Source organism: Erinaceus europaeus, chromosome 5 (assembly GCF_950295315.1).
Source record: "Erinaceus europaeus chromosome 5, mEriEur2.1, whole genome shotgun sequence".
Taxonomy (NCBI): Eukaryota; Metazoa; Chordata; class Mammalia; order Eulipotyphla; family Erinaceidae; genus Erinaceus; species Erinaceus europaeus.
Genome location: NC_080166.1, coordinates 83176274 through 83199326, shown reverse-complemented (window position 1 = coordinate 83199326; position 23053 = coordinate 83176274). Strand labels below are relative to the sequence as shown.

General features: G+C 42.2%; 1 pseudogene; it reads left to right on the top strand.

The window, feature by feature from the left end:
- The first annotated feature begins 286 nt into the window (after positions 1-286).
- On the top strand, positions 287-22634 carry LOC103126474 (mitochondrial import inner membrane translocase subunit TIM14-like; annotated as a pseudogene).
- The last annotated feature ends 419 nt before the right edge of the window (positions 22635-23053 follow it).

Here is a 23053-nt window from a genome sequence, read left to right as displayed (position 1 = left end):
GCTAGATGTAGTGTGAGAATGGAGTTTTGTCCTTGCCTGCTAGAAGCCTTTGTACCAAAGGAGGAAAACAGATATGTAAACAATTAAATGTACCAAAACAGAGAATGCAAGAAAGGGAAACACAAAGGGTAAACTGACTGAATGTCAGTGGGTGATTCCAGCAGTTTTGTCAAGAGATTATGCTGCAGTTGCCTGCTGGTTGAGGCCCATTACTTCCTGACACAGGCCTCTGGGCTGAGAAAACAAAAAGTAGTTCTTTATGGAGGGAGCAGTACCTAGTGGAGCCATGGCCACCATATTGGAAGCAGCTGGACTGACCATTGCTACTGCAGGATATGCAGGTCGTTGTGTTTTGCAAGCATGAAGCTTACTGAGCCTCAAATGAAGCAAGTTTTACAAAGTCTACCCAAATCTGCCTTCAGTGGTGGCTACTACAGAGGTGGGTGTGAACCTAAAATGCTGAAACTCAAAATAGCATTAGTACTAGGCATGTGCCCTACTGTCAACAAAGGAAAAATAAAAGATGCTCATTAAGGAATCATGGTTTTAAGTCACCCAAACAAGAGAGGAGCTCCTTTTGCAGCAGCCAGAATCAATGAAGCTAAAGATTTGCTAGGTCATTAAAAAGTGAAACAAGTTCATGATAAAATTTAAGTCCTTATTAGTTTATTCATATGAGTACTAACTTTGTATAATACCAACGCCTCAAAGCTATAATTTCTTTAAAAAATAAGTTGCCGGGGATCGGGCAGTAGCACAGCATGTTAAGCACACATGGGACAAAGCTCAAGGACTGGCATAAGGATCTTGTTTCAAGCCCCAGGCTCCCCACCTGCAGGCAGTGAAGCAGGTCTGCAGGTGTCTATCTTTCTCTCCCCCTTTCTGTCTTCCCCTCCTCTCTCGATTTCTCTCTGTCCTATCCAACAACAAACAACATCAACAACAACAATAATAACCACAACAAAGCTACAACAACAAGGGCAACAAAAGGGGGGGGGGAACTGGTATCCAGGAGCACTGGATTCATGGTGCAGGCACTGAGCCCCAGCAATAACCCTGGAGGCAAAATAAATAAATAAATAAATAAATTGTTAACAAACTAAGTTCAAGTGTTTATATTTTTGTTGTCTAAATTTAAGAATTTAAAAATCAGATTATTTGGAAATCAGAATATTTGGAAATTAATATCCAGTAATTATGGATACACACACACATTTGAATAGTAATGTTCACTACTCATAAGATAATTTGGTAAATAACAGAGATAAAGGAGAGCAAAACAGATCTGGGAGGTGGTGTAGCAGATAGTGTTGGATTCCCCAGCATGAGATACTGAGTTTGATCTGGCAATGCTCGGATCAGAATGTTATCTACCTCTCTTTCCCCTCCAACTCTTATCTCTCTCATTAAAAAATAAGCTCTTTTAAAAGAGAAAGAAATCAAGATTTATTGGATGCCACGTGACAAAATCTTCAAGTATCTTTCCCTCAAAATGTTGTAAGAGATAAACTGTGCCATACTAACTAACGCTTCTCTGTTTGTTTTACCTCCTGTGGCACTGAGGCCTTCACATGTGATTTACCACCACTCAAGAGCCGACTTTTTCAATCTTTTCATTTAAAAGAGATACATAGAGAGAGACACCACAGCGCTGGGGCCAGGCAGTAGCACACTGGGTTAAGTGCACATAGTTAGGGAGTCAGGTGGTAGCGCAGCGGGTTAACTGCAGGTGGCACAAAGCGCAAGGACCAGAATAAGGATCCTGGTTCAAGCCCCCAGCTCCCCACCTGCAGGGGAGTCGCTTCACAATTGGTGAAGCAGGTCTGCAGGTGTCTATCTTTCTCTCCCCTCTCTGTCTTCCCCTCCTCTCTCCATTTCTCTCTGTCCTGTCCAGCAATAAGGACATCAATAAAAGCAATAATAACTACAACAATAAAACAACAAGGGCAACAAAAGGGAATAAATAAATATTTTTTTTAAGAGCACATAGTACAAAGAGCAAGGACCCATGCAAGGATCCTGGCTCCCCACCTATGGGGGGGGTGTCACTTCACAAGTAGTGAAGCAGGTCTGCAGGTGTCTCTGTCTCTTTCCTTCTCTATCTACCCCCCCCCTGTCAATTTCTCTCTGTCCTATCCAAAAAATCGAAAAAGTGGTCACAGGAGCAACCAAGCCCTAAGGATAACCCTGGAGGCAAAAAAAAAAAATGAATGAATGAATGAATGAATGAATGAGAAGAGGAAAGGAAAGGAGAGGAGGGGAGGGGAGGGGAGGGGAGAGGAGGGGAGAGGAGGGGAGAGGAGGGGAGAGGAGGGGAGAGGAGGGGAGAGGAGGGGAGAGGAGGGGAGAGGAGGGGAGAGGAGGGGAGAGGAGGGGAGAGGAGGGGAGAGGAGGGGAGAGGAGGGGAGAGGAGGGGAGAGGAGGGGAGAGGAGAGGAGAGGAGAGGAGAGGAGAGGAGAGGAGAGGAGAGGAGAGGAGAGGAGAGGAGAGGAGAGGAGAGGAGAGGAGAGGAGAGGAGAGGAGAGGAGAGGAGAGGAGAGGAGAGGAGAGGAGAGGAGAGGAGAGGAGAGGAGAGGAGAGGAAAACCATGGCACCAGAGCTTCCTCGGGAGCCTTAACTGTGGCACTCCCAGGTGATGCAGGGGCTGTCTCCTGACACACAGATGCTTAAATTTTTAGTAGAAAAGAAACTGGACAAAAGACAGGAATGATCAAGCACTATCTCCTCTGGTGATGAATCCTATTTTACCTCTACTGCAAATTACTACAAACAAAGTTCTGTAGACTGGCTCGAGCTTTTAGAGATCCACACAGAGCAAAGAGGGAGGGAATATCTGACTATCTCCCTTCCCTTCTCATAGTTATGCAGGGAATTTGAGGAGTCCAGGGAAATAGCCTGGGTAAATGACATCATTTCTCATTTTTTCTTCTTCTTCTCCTCCTTTTTTTTTCAGATAGAAACAGAGAGATGGGGTGGAGGGGTGGGGGAGGGTGTGGTGCACCTGGTTAAGAACACACATTGCCATGTGCAAGGACCCAGGTTCAAGCACCCGCTCCCCACCTCCAAAGGAGAAGCTTCACAAATGGTGAAGCAAGTACTGCAGGTGTCTCTCGGTCTCTCTCCCTGACTATCTTCCCCCCCCCGCCCCCCACTTCTCAAAGTCTCTCTGTCCTACCAAAGAAAAAAAGAAGTGGGGGGATGGCTGCCAGGAGTAGTGGATTTGTCGCGCAGGCAGTGAGCCCCACCGATAATCCTGGTCACAAAAGTAAAAAATGAAAGACAGAGAGAAAGTGCGTTAAAGAGACCATAGTGTTAAAGGAATATGAAGGGGAACAGCCTCTGTCTGAGCCAAAGAACGAGCTCTAACCCATTTTTTCTGGGTTATAAACTCAAAACCCCGCCTACACTCCTCAAGCCACACCTGTAACCACTCCCATTTCTGGGTGGTCCTTCTTTCCCTCAACAATGGTACTGAAGATCCCTCCAAAGTGGTGGGATCGGGACTCAAATGTGGGTTGTGACATGGCAAAGCAGTGCTCTATCCAAGTGCACTAATTTGCCAGCCCCATTTCACTCTTTCTTTAGCACAGGGAGAGGGCACAGACATGAAGAAGACAGGAATACCTCAGGGAGAAGAAAGGTAACTATAAATAACTGCCCCCCCTTCTCTATCATCTGTTCCCAAAGCAAGAGTCACTTTCTTGGACAAAAGCCCTACTCTCTTGCCCTCCTCTCCTTTCCCACAAAGCAATATTCCCTGGTGCAACAGGGTAGTGGCACATCAATGACCAGTGATGTTCAGCAGCCTACTCTGTTTGTCTAGTCCCTGCCTTCCACTGCCCAGCTTGTCAAAGCTCTAACCCCACACTGCTTCATAAGGAGAACAGTCATAACGTTATGAACTAGCAATAAGCGCAAGTGCTGTGCTAGGTTGTCTCCACTCATTATTCATCTGACCTTCAGGAAAAAAAGAGCTCCAAAGCACTACTAAGATGAATAATTATGATTCTAAGTAACAGCAGCACTACTTCCTCTTTTGCAAATGAAGAAATTGTGATTCTAAGAGGAATTACCCAAGTCCTAACCCCACCACCTGAACTCTTGACTCCTGACTAGGTAGGTATTATAGTAAAACTTGTTTAAGCAACATACTGAAAGGGTTAGCATTAGTGTGTGTGTGTGTGTGTGTGTGTGTGTGTGTGTGTGTGTGTGTGTGTGTGTGTGTGTAAGTACACTGGCTAATACTCTTGTCATTACCTTCGATGCAGTTGCTGTTGGTGGTGATATTGCTGTTGCTTTTCTCTTTCCCTAGGTCACAGGGAGTTTTAGATCTAAACCCAAATACTGAACTGGTCTAAGCCAATGTCGTAGGGACATTTGTGAGCACCAAATATCAAAATAGATATATATATATATATATATATATATATCTGAGTTGTCATGTTGTTGAGGATGATGAGAAATAAATAGACTAGGAAAAGCACTGTCCTGTCACGTGCACTCTCCAGATGGGAGCCCCAATATACACACGATGAGTGCTCAAGGTGGCATCATGGGAACTCAGCTCCCATGCTGTGATGTCTGTCTGTCTGTCTCCCCCTCTCTGCCCTGGAAACACACACACACACACACACACACACGCACACACACACACACACACCAAGAAGATTCTATTTAGTAATAACATCTCAGTTCACTGCTTAAGATGGTCCCCAATGCGTTAGTTTGTAAGCGTTCACAATGACAAAATGTAAGGCACTTTGATACATTTTACTTAGATTCCCAAAGTGAAATTTCCTATGCTCACTTTTCACATGCTCACTTTTGACTATTCAAGCTGTGCCTGTGTTCCATTCTTATCTTTTCATTCTCGTAAAGTAACTGTGATCTATGTTAAACCTCTAACCTGCAAAGATGCTGATCTGATTCAACACTGGCAACATCTGGCTCACACCTGGAGACTCTGCTAAGCAAATTGAAATCATCAGTGCACTTCATCATTTCCTTCCTATTGCCAACTAATGTCCCCACCTCTGAAAGGGTCATGTTCAAGCTACACATCTATTTATACTAGTGTGCTCACAGTCTTCCTTCCTCTGGAACAAAATTTGTCTGAGACCTCAATCTATTCAGGACTGACAAAATGGTACCCTCAATATATATAGTTATGAGGCTCAAGACACCTTGTATGAGAAGTTGTAGTTATTAAAAGCAGTACAGGGGGCCGAGCAGTGATCCACCGGGTTAAGCACACATAATGCAAAGTGCAAGGACCTGTGCAAGAATCCCGGCTTAAGCCCCCAGCTCCCCACCTGCTTCACAAGCGGTAAAGCAGGTCTTCAGGTATCTGTCTTTCTCCCCCTGTCTTCCCCTCCTCTCTCGATTTCTCTCTGTCCTTTCCAACAGTAACAGCAATAACAACAATAACAGCAACAACAATAGAAAACAATGACTGCCAGGAGCAATGGATTCATAGTGCAGGCACTGAGCCCCAGTGATAACGCTGGAAGAAAAAAAAAAAAAAAAGCAAGTGGTCCGGGAGCTGGCGCAGTAGATAAAGTGTTGGCCTCTCAAGCATGAGGTCCTGTGCTCAATCCTCAGCAGCACATGTACCAGATTAATATCTGGTTCTTTCTATCTCTTCTCCTGTCTTTCTTTTCTGACTTCCCTTCCTCTCTCCATTCTCTCTGTCCTGTACAACAATAACGGCAACAATAATAAAACAACCCCCCATAAGGAAAATAATCTGTTGAATGAATGACTATCTGATATGAGGGGAAATATCTTACATACAACTACTACTTGTTTCTTTCCTTTTTTTCTTTCTTTTTTTTTTGCCTCCAGGGTTATTGCTGGAGCTTGGTGCCTGCACTATGAATCCACTGCTGCTGGAGGCCATTTTTCCCATTTTTGTTGCCCTTGTTTATTGTTGTCATTGCTGCTGTTGTTGGATGGGACAGAGAGAAAGCAAGAGAGGAAGGGAAGACAGAGAGAGAGACAGAAAGACACCCACACACCTGCTTCACTGCTTGTGAAGTGACGCTCCTGGTGGGGAACCAGGAGCTCGAAACAGGATCCTTATGATGGTCCTTGCACTTTGTGCCATGTGCACTTAACCCATTGCACTACTGCCCAGCCCCCAAAATATCAGAATTCTATATTTTGAATCTTTTTATTCTAACATGCATTATGATAGTTTTCTTGTAATGCTTTCTTTTTTATAGTCACTTTTGTTTGCTTTTCTTTCTTTTTTTCCTCCAGAGTTACTGATGGAACTCAGTGCCTACACTACAAATCTACTACTCCTACTCCTGGTGGCTTTTTTTTTTCTTTTTTCTTTCTTTCTTTCTTTTTTTTTTTTTTTTTTTGATAGAACAGAGAGAAATTGAAAAGGGAGGGGAGATAGTGAGAGAAAAAAAAAACAGATACGTGCGGACCTGCTTCCCCACTCCTGAAGCATCCCACCTGCTCAAACCTGGATCCTTACATGTATCCTTGCATGTATTAGTATTACCAGGTGCACAAACACTTCCCATACCCTTTCTTTTCTTTCTTCTTCTTTTTTTTTTTTTTTATTGTCACCAGAGGTACTGAAGGGGCCAAAACAAGTCCACTCTTTCTGGTGGCTATTTTACTTTCCTTTTTTTTTTTTCTCTCTCTCTCCTTTTATTTGATAAGACAGAGAGACAAATTGAGAGTTAGGGGAGAGGTAGAGAGAGATAACTGCAGACTCTCCCCGTCTTTGAAGCTTCCTTTCATGCAGGTGGGGGGTAGAGACCTTAAGCCCAGGTCCTTCTGCATGGTAGTGTGTGTGCTCTACCAGGTGTGCCACCGGCAGACCGCTTGTTAACAATGATTTCTTTACACTAGAAAGTAAGTAGTTCTAGAACAAGTTTGGATCACACTCCTTTTCCATTAACATGACCAAGGTCAGCCAGTAGGCTGCTTGTTTAGGTAATAGTGTGATGTTTAGGTATTCGGTTAGTTCAGCATCTTTCAAATATTAGCCATTTGAATGATAGCCTCACAATTTTAGCCTTATCTGACACAATTTCCCCTACTTCTTACCTATGTATCTACCATAGCAAACAGCCATCAGTACATATTTTAGTGCTACCTTGGTATGTGGGGTGTGTGTGTGTGTGTGTGTGTAAATGTCAATCTAGAATAATAAAGGTCTGGCCATGACAAAAATAAAAGAAAGAAAAAAATTAATTGAGGGTGTGCTATGTTGCTACCTATTATGGAACGATATGAAACTATACACTTGCGGCAACAGCCCTGCAAATCACCCTTTTCCCTCAATAAAATGACCTATATAATAATAAGTATGTAAGTAAAAGCTGTGTGACATATATGAAGTGAAATACCACTTGCAATTAAAAAGTTATACTATGATTCAGGACAAATGAATGGAACTGGAGGAGATTATTCTCAGTGAAATAAGTAGAAAGGTTAAAAAAAAGACAACTATAGGGGGTTGGTACATAGTGCAGCCGGTTAAGCGCACATGGTGCAAAGCATAAGGATACGGGTTCGATCCCTGGCTCCCCACCTACAAGGGAGTCGCTTCACAAGCGGTGAAGCAGGTCTGCAGGTGTCTATCTTTCTCTCTCTCTCTCTGCCTTCCCCTCCTCTCTCCATTTCTCCCTGTCTTATCCAACAACATCAACAACAACAATAATAATAACTACAACAATAAAACAACAAGGGCAACAAAAGGGAAAATAAAAAAATAAGAAGAAAGAATATATTTTAAAAAATTACAGGGGCCTGGTGGTAGCGCAGCGGGTTAAGATTACATGACCTGCACAAAGATCTGGGTTCGTGCTCCTTCTCCCCACGTGTAGGGGGGTTGTTTCACAAGCGGTGAAGCAGGTCTGCAGGTATCTATTTTTCTCTCATCCTCTCTGCCTTCCCCTCCTCTCTCCACTTCTCTCTGCTCTGTCCAACAACAACAGCAACAATGACAACAACAATAATAGCTACAGCAACAACAATGGCGGGGGTGGCCACCAGGAGCAGTGGATTCGTAGTGCAGGCACCCAGCTCCAGCAATAACTCTGGAGGCAAAAGAAAAGGAAAAAATAAAACTACCAGATGATTTTGCTCATATGTGGAATAAAGATGACTAAAGCAGGGCCGGGTGGTGGTGCACCTGGTTGAGCATACAGGTTACAATGCACAAGGACCTAGGTTCGAGCCCTCAATCCCCATCTGCAGAGGGAAAGCTTTGCAAATAATGAAGCAGGTCTGCAAATATCTCTCCGACTCTCTTCCTATTTATCTCCCCCTTCCTTCTTTATTTCTGGCTGTCTCTGTCCAATAAATAAATATAATTTTAGGTAGCGCAGAGGTCTAAGCGCACATGGTACAAAGCACAAGGACCGGCGTAAGGATCTTGGTTCAAGCCCCTGGCTCCCCACCTGCAAGGGAGTCGCTTCACAGGCTGTGAATCAGGTCTGCAGGTGTCTATCTTTCTCTCCCCTTCTCTGTCTTCCCCTCCTCTCTCCATTTCTCTCTGTCCTATCTAACAATGACAACATCAATAACAACAACAATAATAACTATAACAATAAAACAAGGGCAAAAAAAGGGAATAAATATTAAAAATATATATAATTTTTAAAAACATAAAAAGATGACTAAAGCAAATGAACTAGAAAATACAGTAACAAGACTATACCCCAATTTTTTATTCGTTATTAGTTATTTAATAATGATTAACAAGATTGTAAGATAACATGGGGTATAACCAGTTCCCACCACCAGAGTTTTGTGTCCCATCCCCTTCACTGGAGGATTTCCTATTCTTTATCTCTCTGGGAATATGGACCAAAAATCTTTATGGGGTGTAGACGGTGGAAGATCTGGCTTCTGAAACTGCTTCTCTGCTGGATATAGACATTGGCCGCTTGATCTATACCCCCAGCCTGTTTCTGTCTTTCCCTAGTGGGGTAGAGCTCTGGAGAGGTTAAGTTCCCGGACACACTGGTAAGATCGTCTGCCCAGGGAAATAAGAATGGTGTCGTGGTAGTCTGCAACTTGGTGGCTGAAAGGCAGCAAGATATAAAGCAAGACAAATTATCTGATAAACAAACAAGAACCCAAAGGTGAGAACAGATCAAATGAAACTAGGGGTCTTTGTGTGGAAAGAAGCTAGGAATTCTATTTAGGTATGTTCCAAGGGCCCATGACTACTAATTTTGCCTGAGCCCAAAACCTAACATTCAGGTGGACTAAAAGTAGCAACTGAGAAGATGGTGTCAGAGTTGCAAATAGGTCTAGAAAGCTAGATTAGGCCAGAGAGTAGCTCCCAATGTACTCCAAATTTTGTGAGATTGTAATCACTATGGGAGGGCAGTGGGACAAAGGGACTTTGGTAGTGGGTGCAGTGTGTTGTACATACATATATGTGTGTGAAACTATGCCCCTGCAATCATACAGTTCTGTAAACCAAAGTTAAGTCACAAATAATAAAACATTATTTCAATACCTATCTTTCTCTTTCTATATCTTCTTCTCCCCTCTGAATTTCTCTGTCCTATCAAAGAAAATAGAAGTGGGGGAAGGAAAAAAAAATGAATTCCAGATATGGTGGATTTGTTGTGCCATGCATGTAGCCAGGTCAGAGTCCTCACAATTCATACAAGGTGCTGTGGCAGTGAAGGAATTTTTTTTTTTTTTCCTACAGGGTTACCATTAGGGCTTGGTGCCTGTGCTTTGAATCCACTGCTCCTGGAGGCCTTTTTTTTTTTTTCCCCATTTTGTTACCCTGATTATTATTGCTGTTGTTGGATAGGACAGAGAGAAATTGAGAGAGGAGGGGAACACAGAGAGGGGGAGAGAAAGATAGAAACCTGCAGACCTGCTTCACTACTTTCAAAGTGACCGCCCCCCTTGCAGGTGGGAAGCTGGGGGCTCAGACTGGGATTCTTGGCCAGATCCTCGTGCTTCATGCCAGGTCCTTGTGCTTCATGCCATATACACTTAGCCCAATGCACTACCGCCAGGCCCTCAGTTTTGGTATTTTGGTGCCTCCCCTTCTTGCCGTTTTTCATATGAGATTTCTCTGTTTTTCTGCCTGAATGAAGAAAGTGACGGGGAACAGTGAAATCGTCCATGTGCAAGGCCCAGGTTCCACTGAAATAAAATTAAATAAAAATCAAATCCCTGACATTTTCTATATAAGGTTGAGGAAAGACAGCTTTCTTTCCACCTAATTTCCAATGGAGTCTTAAAAGTATCCGGTGGCTGCATGCTTCTCTCAATTCATACCAAATAATATTGCATCTGCTGATCCCAACCTAATCAATGCAACGAGTGCCACCTCAGCATGCTTCACTTCAGACTGTGTCCAGAGACTTCAGATATGGAATGGCAACCTTTCAGCATCATTACTCAGGTGAGACCTTTCCTTTCATAGTATTCTCTAATTCCATTCCAGGTGGTTCACTTCCTAACAAAGTCCCAAAACCTAGATATAGACTAGGTCCCATGAGATAGAGCATATGTTCACACGTATCCATAAACTAGGGCAAAATATATACCTGAAAGCAAAAGTACACAACAGTTTGCAGTGAGTACTCCAACACTTCATCTGCACTATTCAGCCTTTAGATCCATGATTGGTCAACAATTTGTTTGGCTTTGTATGTTAACTCTCTTTACAGCCACCAGGTTCCAGATGCCAGTATGATGCTGACCAGACTTCTCTGGACAACCCCACCAATGTGTCCTGGAGCTTCGCTTCCCCAGAACCCTACCCTACTAGGGAAAGAGAGAGGCAGGTTGGGAGTATGGATCGACCTGTCAACGCCCATGTTCAGCAGGGAAGCAATTACAGAAGCCAGAACTTCTACCTTTTGCATCCCACAATGACCTTGGGTCCATACTCCCAGAGGGTTAAAGAATAGGAAAGCTATCAGGGGAGAGGATGGGATACAGAGATCTGGTGGTGGGAATGTGAGGAGTTGTACCCCTCTTATCCTGCTGTTTTGTTAATGTCTCCTTTTTTAAATAAGTAAAAATAAATAAAATAAAATAAAAATGAAACAATTTTTAAAAAGTATCCAGTGGAACATATTCCATAATTTAGGAAACACTGGAATAATGGTAGTGTTGTGTTTGGTTCAACTATCTCAGCCTCAAGATTTTCTTTTTTATTCTGAAGTAAAAACAATCAGACCTTCTATTTTCTCATTGTGACACTATATCTTCCTCACACAGACATTAAAAAAAAAAACTCTCTTACTTTCCCTGATGAGCTGAATTCCCTGAAGAACTCACAATCACAGAGCTTACATAGCACTGAGGGCCCAGATTTGATCCCTGGCACCACAATATTCTAAAGCTGGCAGTGCTCTGGTCTTGGAGTATATCCCTCTCCCTCTCTCTGTCCCTCCTCCTCCCCCTCTCCCTCTCCCTCCCTCCTTCCCTATTTTTGTCTCTCATTAAAATTATGTATATAAATTTAAAAAATGAAAATGGGGGAGTGCATGAAGTAGCTTATCTATTTCACCACTGGGAGGCCCTGGGTTTGAAGTTCAGCACCACATGACAGCACCAGGGAGCTCCATAGATAGTATAGCAGTGCTGTGGTTCGCTCTCTAGAAAGAAAGAAAGAAAGAAAGAAAGAAAGAAAGAAAGAAAGAAAGAAAGAAAGAAAGAAAGAATGGAAGGAAGGAAGGAAGGAAGGAAGGAAGGAAGGAATTTCACCCCCAAAAGGCCAGTCAGTTGTATATGTGAAAAGCCCTGAGTTCATTCCCCAGTACTGCACTAAGAAATAATAAGAAAAAATTTAAGGGAGTTGAGCGGTAGCACCTTGGGTTAAGTGCATGTGACACAGAGCGCAAGGACCTGAATGAGGATCCCTGTTCAAGCACCTGGCTCCCCACCTGCAGGGGAGTCGCTTCACAGGCAGTGAAGCAGGTCTGCAGGTGTCTATCTTTCTCTCCCCCTCTGTCTTCCCCTCCTCTCTCCATTTCTCTCTAAAAAAAAAAAAAAAGAAGAAAAAATTTCAACCACATTTTGAGCTCTTTGAAGCTAGAGACAAGTCATAGAACTTCCTGCCTTCTATAATCAATAAACATCTGTGAAATGAAGAATAAACCTCCTAGAACTCCGGCAGGATGTCTTTCCTGCTGTCTAGGGCTGATTAAAGATGTGTTTTCTATTGCTCAGGCCACAAACACTGAATGCGTATTTGATCTGAAGTATGTGCATAATAAAATATCTGGAGGAAAATGCACCAGGGCCTTCCTGCCATGTGTATATTCATAAATGTCTGTATGGACTGACAATTGATGTCTATGCTTACTTAGATCATTGTTGAATATTTTTAATGGTGTGGAAAGTGTGTTTATTTACATGTAACATAAATCAGCTATTGCAAAGCTATTCACACAGGGGGGCCATGGGCCTCTTCTGGGTATGAAATTGTTAGTGATATTTATATTTCTTTTAACATTTCTTATTTTATCTTTTTTTCTTCCAATGTAGTGATTTTGATTCCCTTCTCTAACTTAAATTCAGTTTAAAAAAAAAACAGACTTCTAACATTTTAGGATGGTCTTCCAAAAAAAATTTTTTTTTTAATTTTAGATATGTTGTGAGCTGAAGCCTGCTCTGTTCAGAGTTCTCAAAGGTCTGACATTTAAATGTATTTTGAAATAGCTTTTGCATGAAGAAACCAAGAAAAGGAGGATTGTGGTTTGTGTTTTTGGCATGGGATTTTATGTGAGTGGACTAGGAGTAGAGCAGTGGTGTGGAAGCTGTCTGCAGGATTTACTGGCAGTGATGGGGACAGGAGTGGTCCAATGTCCAAACAAGCACATAATTTATATGAATAAGTCAAGCTTTGGCCTAACCTTGCCCTGCACAATCAACATATAAGGCAATGTTAGTGAAGTCATCCTCTCATCCTCTTGGAAATTATTGATTTTCCTCTTCCCAAGCCTGAGCTTTTCCACAAAAGAAGGCTAGATGGGACCATGGGGTTACAAGGGGGTGGGGGGGGCAAATTAAGTTAAGAACTCTGTAAAACTTTCCATCAGAAGATAGAACTAAACACCTTTCATTGTTTTCCACAGGGCTAATCTTCTGAACTATGGAAGCATCCATGTAGGCTCCAAAAACATTTTATTTACTATTAAAAAATTATTTTAAAAAAAGCCTTGTGAATTAAAAAGAAAAAGTCACAGTTATCTGATTCTTCTTACAATACCTGTTCATGTGTGCTGAATCTGGATTTTCTTATTTTTTATATTTATTTATTTATTTTCCCTTTTGTTGCCCTTGTTTTTTACTGTTGTTGTAGTTATTATTGTTGTTGTTCTTTATGTCGTTGTTAGATAGGACAGAGAGAAATGGAGAGATGAGGGGAAGATAGAGAGGGGGAGAGAAAGATAGATAGATACTTGCAAACCTGCTTCACCGCCTGTGAAGCGACTCCCCTGCAGGTGGGGAGCCAGGGACTCGAACCGGGATCCTTGAGCCTGTCCTTGCACTTTGTGCCACTGAATCTAGATTTTCTTAGAATTCAGAAGTAATTGCCACCTTCCTCTAGGTGTAATTATGTGCTTTTTTAAATTTACTTATTTAATACAGGCTAATCCTAAAAGTTCAGCACACTAGTGGGAGAAGTTGTATAGATTCAATTCATTTTACAGGAAATTCTACTAACACTCTCATGTTTTGTTTACCCAAGATAAATTGATAAAATGACTATTAAGTGGCCCGTTTTATTCTTGGCTAGAGTATGTGTTCTGTTTTGACATTTTACAGCACTTCAATTATCAAATCCCTAAACAAATATATTTTTTAATGTTAACACTTGGCATAATGCCTAAAATATCAATTATAAGTACTTAATGGTTATTTGGAAAATAAGTAAGTTAACCCAAAATATTTTATTTACATGCATAATTTTATCTATACCACTTATTTGGAATGTTTACTTTTCCTCAAATAGTCTAAAGCTTTACTATTTTTTCTACTTCTTAACCTATACTTGAATTTTTAAGACATGTTTGACTACCATCTAAATATACTCCTTGGTTATATGTATCTGATTTTAGCACTTGAAACACGCTTTTCATCCATGTATGTCTATGAACATTTTAAATGACATCTTAAAATAATTAGGAGTTTGAATGGACTAGTGATAGTACAACACAATAATTTACAGAGACTGAATGCATAGTATGTATGTGCAGTAGAAAATAGCTGTTAGGGGCTAGGCAACAGCACATGGAGTTAAGCCACATAGTGTGAGGCACAGGGACTGGCAGAAGGAACCCAGTTTGAGCCTCCGGCTCCCCACCTTCAATGGGGATCACTTTGCAAGCGGTGAAGCAGGTCTGCAGGTGTCTGTCTTTCTCTCCCCCTCTCTATCTTCCCCTCCTCTCTCAATTTCTCTCTGTCCTATCCAACAACAGCAGCAGCAACAACAATGGAAACAAGATGGCCACCAGGAGCAGTGGATTCATAGTGCAGGCAACCAAGCCCCAGCGATAACCTGGAGAAAAAAAAAAAAAAAGAACTGTCACAGGAATGTCCATCTCACCTAAAGCAAAATGGTTGATTGGCTAGGAAAACACATCATGAATAGAGAGACTGCCATATGCATGTTAAATGTCTACCTGCAGTGACCCCAAGTCCTTGCAAAGAGTGCAATGAGTCTTTTGAAGCAGGAAGAGTTGTTTTTGGGCTAAACCTTCCCATCTTTTCATTTTGAGTTCCTATAAAAGAGAGCAAAGAAGACATGTGCATGCATATATGTGTCTGCCTGCACCAGTAGTCAATCTTTGTTAAATTCATAAATGAGATGGGAAGTATGTTATTAACGTCTAGTTAAGGTAAAGTGTTAACCGCAAGATTATCAGAAGATAAACAGGCAGTGAGTGTAGTCCAAGAACAGTCCCTCCAAGACTATGGTGAGAGGAGAAGGTTCCTGTGTGCTTTGCACCTGTGCTCAGTGAGTCAAGTATGAGACCATCTGCAGTGCACATACCTGGAGTCCCCTCCACCTGAGAAAGGTGCCCATGTGCACCTGGTGGTCTGTGCATTCACACGGTCATCTCTGAGTGGACTCCAACATAGCTGAAAGCAAGAGAGAGTCATGGAACATCTTTGGAAGCAAAACATCCTTGTCTGTGTCTTCAATCCAACTGGTAACAATATGGAAGAACGCAGAAACAGTCAACATGTCTGGGCCCAGTTCTCCTCTGCACCATCAATCAGCATATGACCTGACAACCAGCATCCAGCTGAGTCACACTGAGTAAATGCCCCTGCTCCTGAAATGGTCCAAGCCTCTAGTAGCCAGACCCCAACCTCCCTCGTGTAGGCAGGACTGAGAGCTCCTGCTGTTGCCTTTTGAGCGCTGGGACCAGCCCTTCTCACCTTTAAGTCACTGCCCCAGCCATGGCTCCAGTGCCATTGTATCACTGAGTTGTTATTCTTTACAGAAGCATTCCTAGCATATTATGTGCTGAAATAATTTATCCTTCAAAAAAAAAACAAACTTCTTTTTAAGCTTCCTGGTCCCTCAGACTCCCACAGCTGGTACCCCATTTCTCTTCCTTTTAAGAGTAAAACTCCTTTGATAAGTAGCCTCTAGTCAGCATCCTGTCCTGCTCCTCCTATTCCTTCTGGAATTCAGTCCAAACAGCTCTGTCCCCCATTACTTCATCAGAATGGCTCCTGGTGAAGTCAGGATGACCTCTACATTGCTACACCCAACAGCCAGTTCTCAGCTCTCCTGCCACCCCACACACTCCATCACTCCCTCTCATTGAAAGCAATTGACTCACTGGGCTTCTGGGATTTCATTCTGTTCAAGAACCCTAGGATGACACTCTCTTCCACGCAGAATAAAAGCCAAAAACCTAGTGATGATTTAAAAGTATATTGTTTTTTTAGTGTTCCTCTGGGAAGAGCTTTCTTCCAGGTAATCATAGAGCTCATTCCCCCCAATTCCATTACCGCAAAGATTACTATTTTCTATTTTTAATTTACCTTTGTTTTAATATTTATTTATTTATGTATTGGGTAGAGATAAAATGAGAAAGAAGAAGGAGATACAAAGAGAGACAGACAGAGAGACACCCACAGCATTGTTTCATCTCTCATGAAGAATTCCCCCCTGCGGGTGGGGACCAGGGACTCTTATCTAGGCCCTTGCATATTGTAACATGAACACTCTAATAGGTGTGCCACCACCAAACTTCCAAATATTACTTGTTTCAGTCTGGGGGTCTATCCCTGACACCCTAGGTAAAATAATTACTTCGCTCATTTCCTATCTATCTTACCATAAACCGAATATGTACACTCAGCATTGAATACTTATTTTATACGTGTTCTGCTACTGTTGTTCAGTGCTCTATCCCTAACACATACAACAGCACCTTCAGATAGTAGTCACTCAGATATTTATGGACTGATTGAGGGAAGGAATTCTAAACCCTGAAAACTTGAGAGACTGTTCATACAACCAGTCTTTAGTTCAGAGAACCAAAGAGAACTAAGGGAATATGTCAAAGTACATGTGGACAGGACTAAAGACATCTATCTGTACAGAGCTGGATAGATCTTTCCCTGTCCAAAGGTGAAGCCAAAAGAAACCTGATGTCTTTGAAAATATTTGACAATATGAAGGAAAACTGTCAAAGCCCTGTTTGTTATCCTAAACAGAGGTATATGAAAACAGGACGTTAATGAAAAAAGAAAAAGGAAATCCGAGAATGAACACACTCAGATGAAAGAAGAAGAAGAAAAAAAAAAGAATTATGAAGCCACTGGCTAAGAAAAGAACCCAAGGAAATTCAAAATGCTATATCAGAACTAAAGCCTTCCTTTGAAGCAATAGCCATCATAACTGGTGCTGCAGAAAAGCAAGTGGCAACTGGGGAAATGGTTCAACTGGTAGAGCATTGGGCTTGCATGCCTGATGTTCTTAGTCCAGTCTCTAGCACCACATGTTCCAAATGTGCACTGGCTTCCTTCTCTCCTCTCTGTGTCATATGAAACTCTCTCATGTAATCAATAAAATAAATCTTAATAGTGCTATCATATTCAGCGATATATTGCTTGCTCCCACATTTTTCCTATTTCCAGCTTTTCTCTAGCGTAGAACCATCATAATCAAGAGAATGAGCTAAATGAAAACAAAAATAATACACATCTGAAGGTGTTCATTTTTTTTTGAGGCAATACCCACTGAACTCCTGCAGCCTAGCAATGCTAAACTCTCCCTCCAACTTGCCAAGTTAGATTATCCCTTAAGACTCATCCAATTGGGAATTACTAAGAACTTGGCTTTTAACATGATCTCATTCATGAACAGAAGTTGAGAAATAAGTACAAGAAGGGGAAACACAAAGTAGAATTTGGACTGGATTTGCTGTATTGCACCAAAGCTCAGGACTTTGGTGTGGGTTGCACTTTCAGGTCCTAGTGCTTGATGATGGAGAGGACCTAAGCTGGGGGTGAAAGGGTTTTTCAGAAAACTAAGACATTTTATACATGTGCCAACAACTATATTTACTATAAACCATTAATCTCACCAATAATAATAATAATAATGACTAGATCTCAGGAAGGTCCTGATACTTTGGGTACAATTGACAGCACTGAGAAACAAACATAACTAAGAATGTTGCTTTCTTTTTCTGTATATCTTTTTTATTATTATTTATTATTGGATAGAGACACAGAAATTGGGGCCAAGTGGTGGCGCACCTGGTTGAACGCATGTATTACAATGCATAAGGACCCAGGTTCGAGCCCCGGTCCCCACCTGCAGGGGGAAAGCTTCATGAGTGGTGAAGCAGGGCAGGAGATGTCTCTCTGTCTCTCTGTCTCTCTTCCTCTCTATCACCCCCTTCCCTCTTGATTTCTGTCTGTCTCTATCCAATAAATAATAATAATAATAGAGACAGAAATTGAGAGGGAAGGGGGCAAGAGGGGGCAAAGAGAGAAATAACTGCAGCGCTGCTTTACCACTTCTGAAGCTTCTATCCTGCAGGTGGGAAGCAGGGGCTCGCACACTGTAAAGTGTGCACTCAACCCTGCACCACCACCTGGCCTATTTATTTTTTAACGAGAGAGATGCAGAAAAAGACCAGAGCACTGCTCAGCTCTGGCTTAGGGTGGTGCTGGGGATTGAACCTGGGACCTCCGAGGCTCAGGCATTAAACCTTTTTGCAAAACATTAGGCTATCTCCCCAGCCCAAGGATGCTGCTTTCTTCATATAATTCCATCCTTCATCACTGATATATGCACAACCATTTTGTTGAAATGCTTATTAGGGGGAGTCCAGCGGTAGCACAGCAGGTTATTAGGGGGAGTCCGGCTGTAGTACAGTGGGTTAAGCGCATGCGGCGCAAAGAGCGAGGACCAGCGGAAGGATCCCAGTTAGAGCCCATGGATCCCAGTTAGAGCCCATGGCTCCCCACCTGCAGGGAAGTTGCTTTACAAGCGGTGAAGCAGGTCTGCAGGTGTCTATCTTTGTCTCGCCCTCTCTCTCTTCCCCTCCTATCTCCATTTCTCTCTGTCCTATCCAACAACAACAACAATAATAACTACAACAATAAAATAATAAGGGCAACAAAAAGGAAGAAAGGAAAGAAAAAGAGAGAAAGAAAGAAAAAAAGAGAGAGAAAGAAAGAAATGCTTATTAGGATGGGGAGTGCCAATTCCTCTGGAAGCACATATTTTTAGTAAAGGAAAAGAAAATAATACAGGGATACTGCAATATATGAATATATGAATGATAGAGTTCTGATGAAAAATTTGCCTTTCATTCAAAGGACCTAATATGGCTTGGGTGCATGGGGCATGCTTCAAATCTATAGTTAGCCTCAATCGACTCTGCTAGCATGTAGTTTTATTTCTTTCCGTCCTTCCTCAACGTTGTAAGCTTTTCTTAACTGCTCCACGAGATAATGCATGAATGCATTTTATTTCCTTGATGGAAATGTAGATGCTGCACAGCTGTTAGACCTGAGATCACCAGGTGGTACTTGGAAACAGAAACTAAAGATGCTGTTGTCAGGGCAACCACACATTCTTCCAGCTATGGGAAGAGCTGCCATGTTGCCTATGTTCCTATATATATATATAATGTAAAAGAATATATAATGTAAAAGAACTGCCTTGATGCATATGAATATTTACTACCTGAAAAGAATTCCCACTTCTCCATAAGCCAGTGGATTTTTTTTTTAATTTTATGCCCTAAAAAGGCATTTTATCTCATCAGTGCATAAGGCCTCATCTCTCTTTGCCAATAGAATTCTAAGGATTCTATAGTGCCCAAAATCCCACATCAGCCTTAACATAATAGTGCATCTTATTTTATATATGCCATTAAGCATGGTTTTTATACCCCTGTGAATTCAGTAAGGAAGTGCTCGACAGAATGCATGCAGTTTACCCATTATGAAAATCATGAATTCCATTCACAGCTGAATCTCAGAGATGGGGGCAGGGCGGGATCTGGGGGGTAATCTGAGATTCCCAGAGTTGCAGTAGAGTATGACTTGGGGTTCATGGTGGCAAGAAAAAAAGTAGTCTCACAATGGCCAGAACAAAACAAAGAACACAGTGATTTAACCATCCTTTTTCTCTCTCAAGTCCTTTCCTTTCATTTTCTTTCCTCCTTCCCCTCCTTCCTTCTTTGATGATCTATCACTATTTACTTAGCTTCTACTTTTGCACTAGAATAATGGCAGCTGTTAGTGAAACCCTCCTGTGATCAGTACCTAAGATGTCCCTTTATTCTACAGGCTTTCTAACACTTGGTCTCTGGTGGATACAACATCATATCTTCTGGGGGCTGGGTGATGGCACACCTGGTTAGTTAAACATCCTACCATGCACCAGGACCCACGCAAGGACTAGGGTTTGAGCCCCCCAGCTCCCCACCTGCACCTGGGGCACTTCACAAGCAGTGAAACAGGTCTGCAGGTGTCTCTCTTTCTCTTGCCCCTTCCCCTCTCAATTTCTCTCTTTCCTATTAAATAAAATTGGAGAGAAAAGTGGCCACCAGGAGCACTGGATTCATAGTGCTGGCACTTTCTTCTTCTAGCGTTTGCCCTTCTTCCATAGCCAGTCAACAGCGTCAGGTTGAGCCTGATGTAAAGTTTCGAGACCTCCTTTGAATCTGGAGAGGTGGCAGTCGTTGACTATGTGGGTCATAGTCTGTCTGGAGCCGCAGGGGCAGTTCGGGTCGTCTCTGACTCCCCAGCGATGGAACATAGCAGCGCACCGGCCATGGCCTGTTCGATAGCGATTGGGGAGGGCCCAATCATAACGTGCTAGGTCAAAGCCGGGTTGACGCTTGCAGGGGTCTGTGACGAGGTGTTTGTTCTTTACCTCAGCTGACTGCCAACTCTGTTTCCAAGAGTCCAAGAGTGCTGGCACTGAGCACCAGTGATGACCCTGAAGGCAAAAATTTAAAAAATAAATAAACAAAATCTTCTTATGATTTAAATTGTACATTTCCCAGTTCATTGTGTCCTCATGATTATTGGCCATTGAGATGTTCTTACTACCCATTCATACTCTTTATCCATTTTCCATTGCCTGCTGTTGCAACTTGGATTAGTGCCTGCATGACAAATCTACCCATGGTCATTTTTTTCCCTTTGATTTTTTTTTCTTCCTTTTCTTGATTGGACAGAGAGAAATTTAGAGAGAAGAGGGAACTAATGAGGGGAAGAGAAAGAGAAACACTTGCAACACTGCTCCACCACTCATGAAACTTCCCCCTGTAGGGGGGGGAACCAAGGACATTGGTCTATTTTTCCTAATTTATATGTAAAGATTATTTTTATATATTTACATATATTTTATATCTTTAAAATGTTTTCTTCTCTAACAAGAATTAAAAGAGCCACCAGAAGGGGGCTGGAAGCAGGTCTGCAGGTGTCTATCTTTCTCTTCCCCCTCTCCCCTTCTCCCCCTCTCTGTCTTGCCCTCCTCTCTCCATTTCTCTCTGTCCTATCCAACAACAACAGCAATAACAACAAGGGTAACAAAAATGGGAAAAATGGCCTCTGGGAGCAGTGGGTTCATAGTGCAGGCACGAAGTTCCAGCAATAACCCTGGAGGCAAAAAAAAAAAAAAAAAGCCACCAGAGCAGTAGAATCACTTACTTAGGAACAAGGCCTCAGTAACAACAACAAAGAGACTCAGTTATTACACTTTGCTTTGTATACTCCTACCACCAGCCTTCAATGGCTAATAATTTATTTTTCTCCTGACCAGCAAGTAGCACCTGCAGGAGCTCCAGCTTCTAAAAGCACAAGAGATAAATTTAGCACCAGTTCACTGACCTGGACTGGAGCAGAAACTGAAAAATATCCCACCTAGCTTACACAGCTCTCGGAGTACCTCCAGGCTGCTTGCCCTGCAGAATCCTCACCGTTGATTACACTTATGGTATGGGATTCAAATTACTCTTTGCATATCATGAGAAACTTCAAGCTATTGTCTCAGTACAAATGTAGCAATCTTGCAGAACCAGAATATTATTGTAGGTAGCTCCATATTTTCTTAATTTATAATTTATTTTTATTGATTTAATAATGGTTGACAAGATTGTGGGATAAGAGGAATAAAATTCCATACAATTCTCACCACCAGAGTTTCATATCCCATCCCCTCCATTGGATGATTTTCTATTCTTTATCCCTTTGAGTGTATGGACCAAAGATCTTTTTTTTTTTTTTTTTTAGTGATTCAGTACAATTCTTTTTTTTATTTTCCCTTTTGTTGCCCTTGGTTTTTTATTGTTGTAATTGATGTCGTCGTCATTGTTAGATAGGACAGAGAGAAATGGAGAGAGGAGGGAAAGACAGAGGAAGAGAGAAAGACAGACACCTGGAGACCTGCTTCACCCCTGTGAAGCAACCCCCCTGCAGGTGGGGAGCCAGGGGCTCGAACACGGATCCTTAGGCCTGTCCTTGTGCTTCTCGCTTCTTGCCATGTGTGCTTAACCCACTGCGCTACAGCCTGACTCCCAAGAGGGGTACAATTCTATACAATTCCCACCACCAGAGTTTCTTATCCCATCCCCTCTATTGGAAACTTTTTCTGTTCTTTGTCCCTCCGGAAGTGCAGACCACAATACTTTACGGGGTGCAGAAGGTGGGAGGTCTGGTTTCTGTAATTGCTTCTCCACTGGACACCCCCAGCCTGTGTCTGTCTTTCCCTAGTAGGGCAGGGCTCTGGATTGCTCCATATTTCTTTCACGTTTGCTACCTAAAAGCACTCAGAAGAAACTTGTTTAAGTTATAATAACTTAGAGCCCTAATTGTTATCTCTGTCTTCAACTGCTGGGCTTAACCCCTGAGCACATCCTATGCAGCAAGCCTAGAGCTGGCTACTTTGCATACACCATTTCAGATGATCCTTGCAGCACCTCGCAGCTCGTGTGCAAGATAGATAATAATAAAATCCCAAACTTGCAGGTGAGGAAACTGAAGACTAGAGATTATTGCCACAAGATGATTCAGTAGCTGCCAGTCAACAGTTGAGTAAAAGTTTTGTTTTGTTTTTCTTTTCAGATTTCAGTCCTTACTCCTTTGCCTACACCATTTCAGATGATGTCAACATCTTCTAGGTGAAAAGAATACACACAGTGTGGTTACCTGAGTTCAGGGAATTCAGTCATGTATTTGAAATGTGTGAAATGCCTACTGAATGCCTGGCATTGGATGTTTTTAAAGCAGCATGAAATTAGCCTGAGCCTCAACATGTTGGGGGAGGACGGGTGAAAATGTCAAATTTTCTGGGGCACATGATAAGAAAAGCAAAATAAAAACTCAAGGTTCTCTGATTATTCTGAAAACCAGCAGATAAACTCACCACTGTATATTTTGCCCAAGTTTTGCTTATTTCCCTTTGGTCTAGTCTGAATTGAAAAGCCTAAAAATTTTAACCCATTTCAAAAGATTCACTGAAAAAGTTGGGGCAAATTCACAGATGAACTACCAATGTAGATATTTCCCACCTCACAAACTACACTACACAAAATTAAGC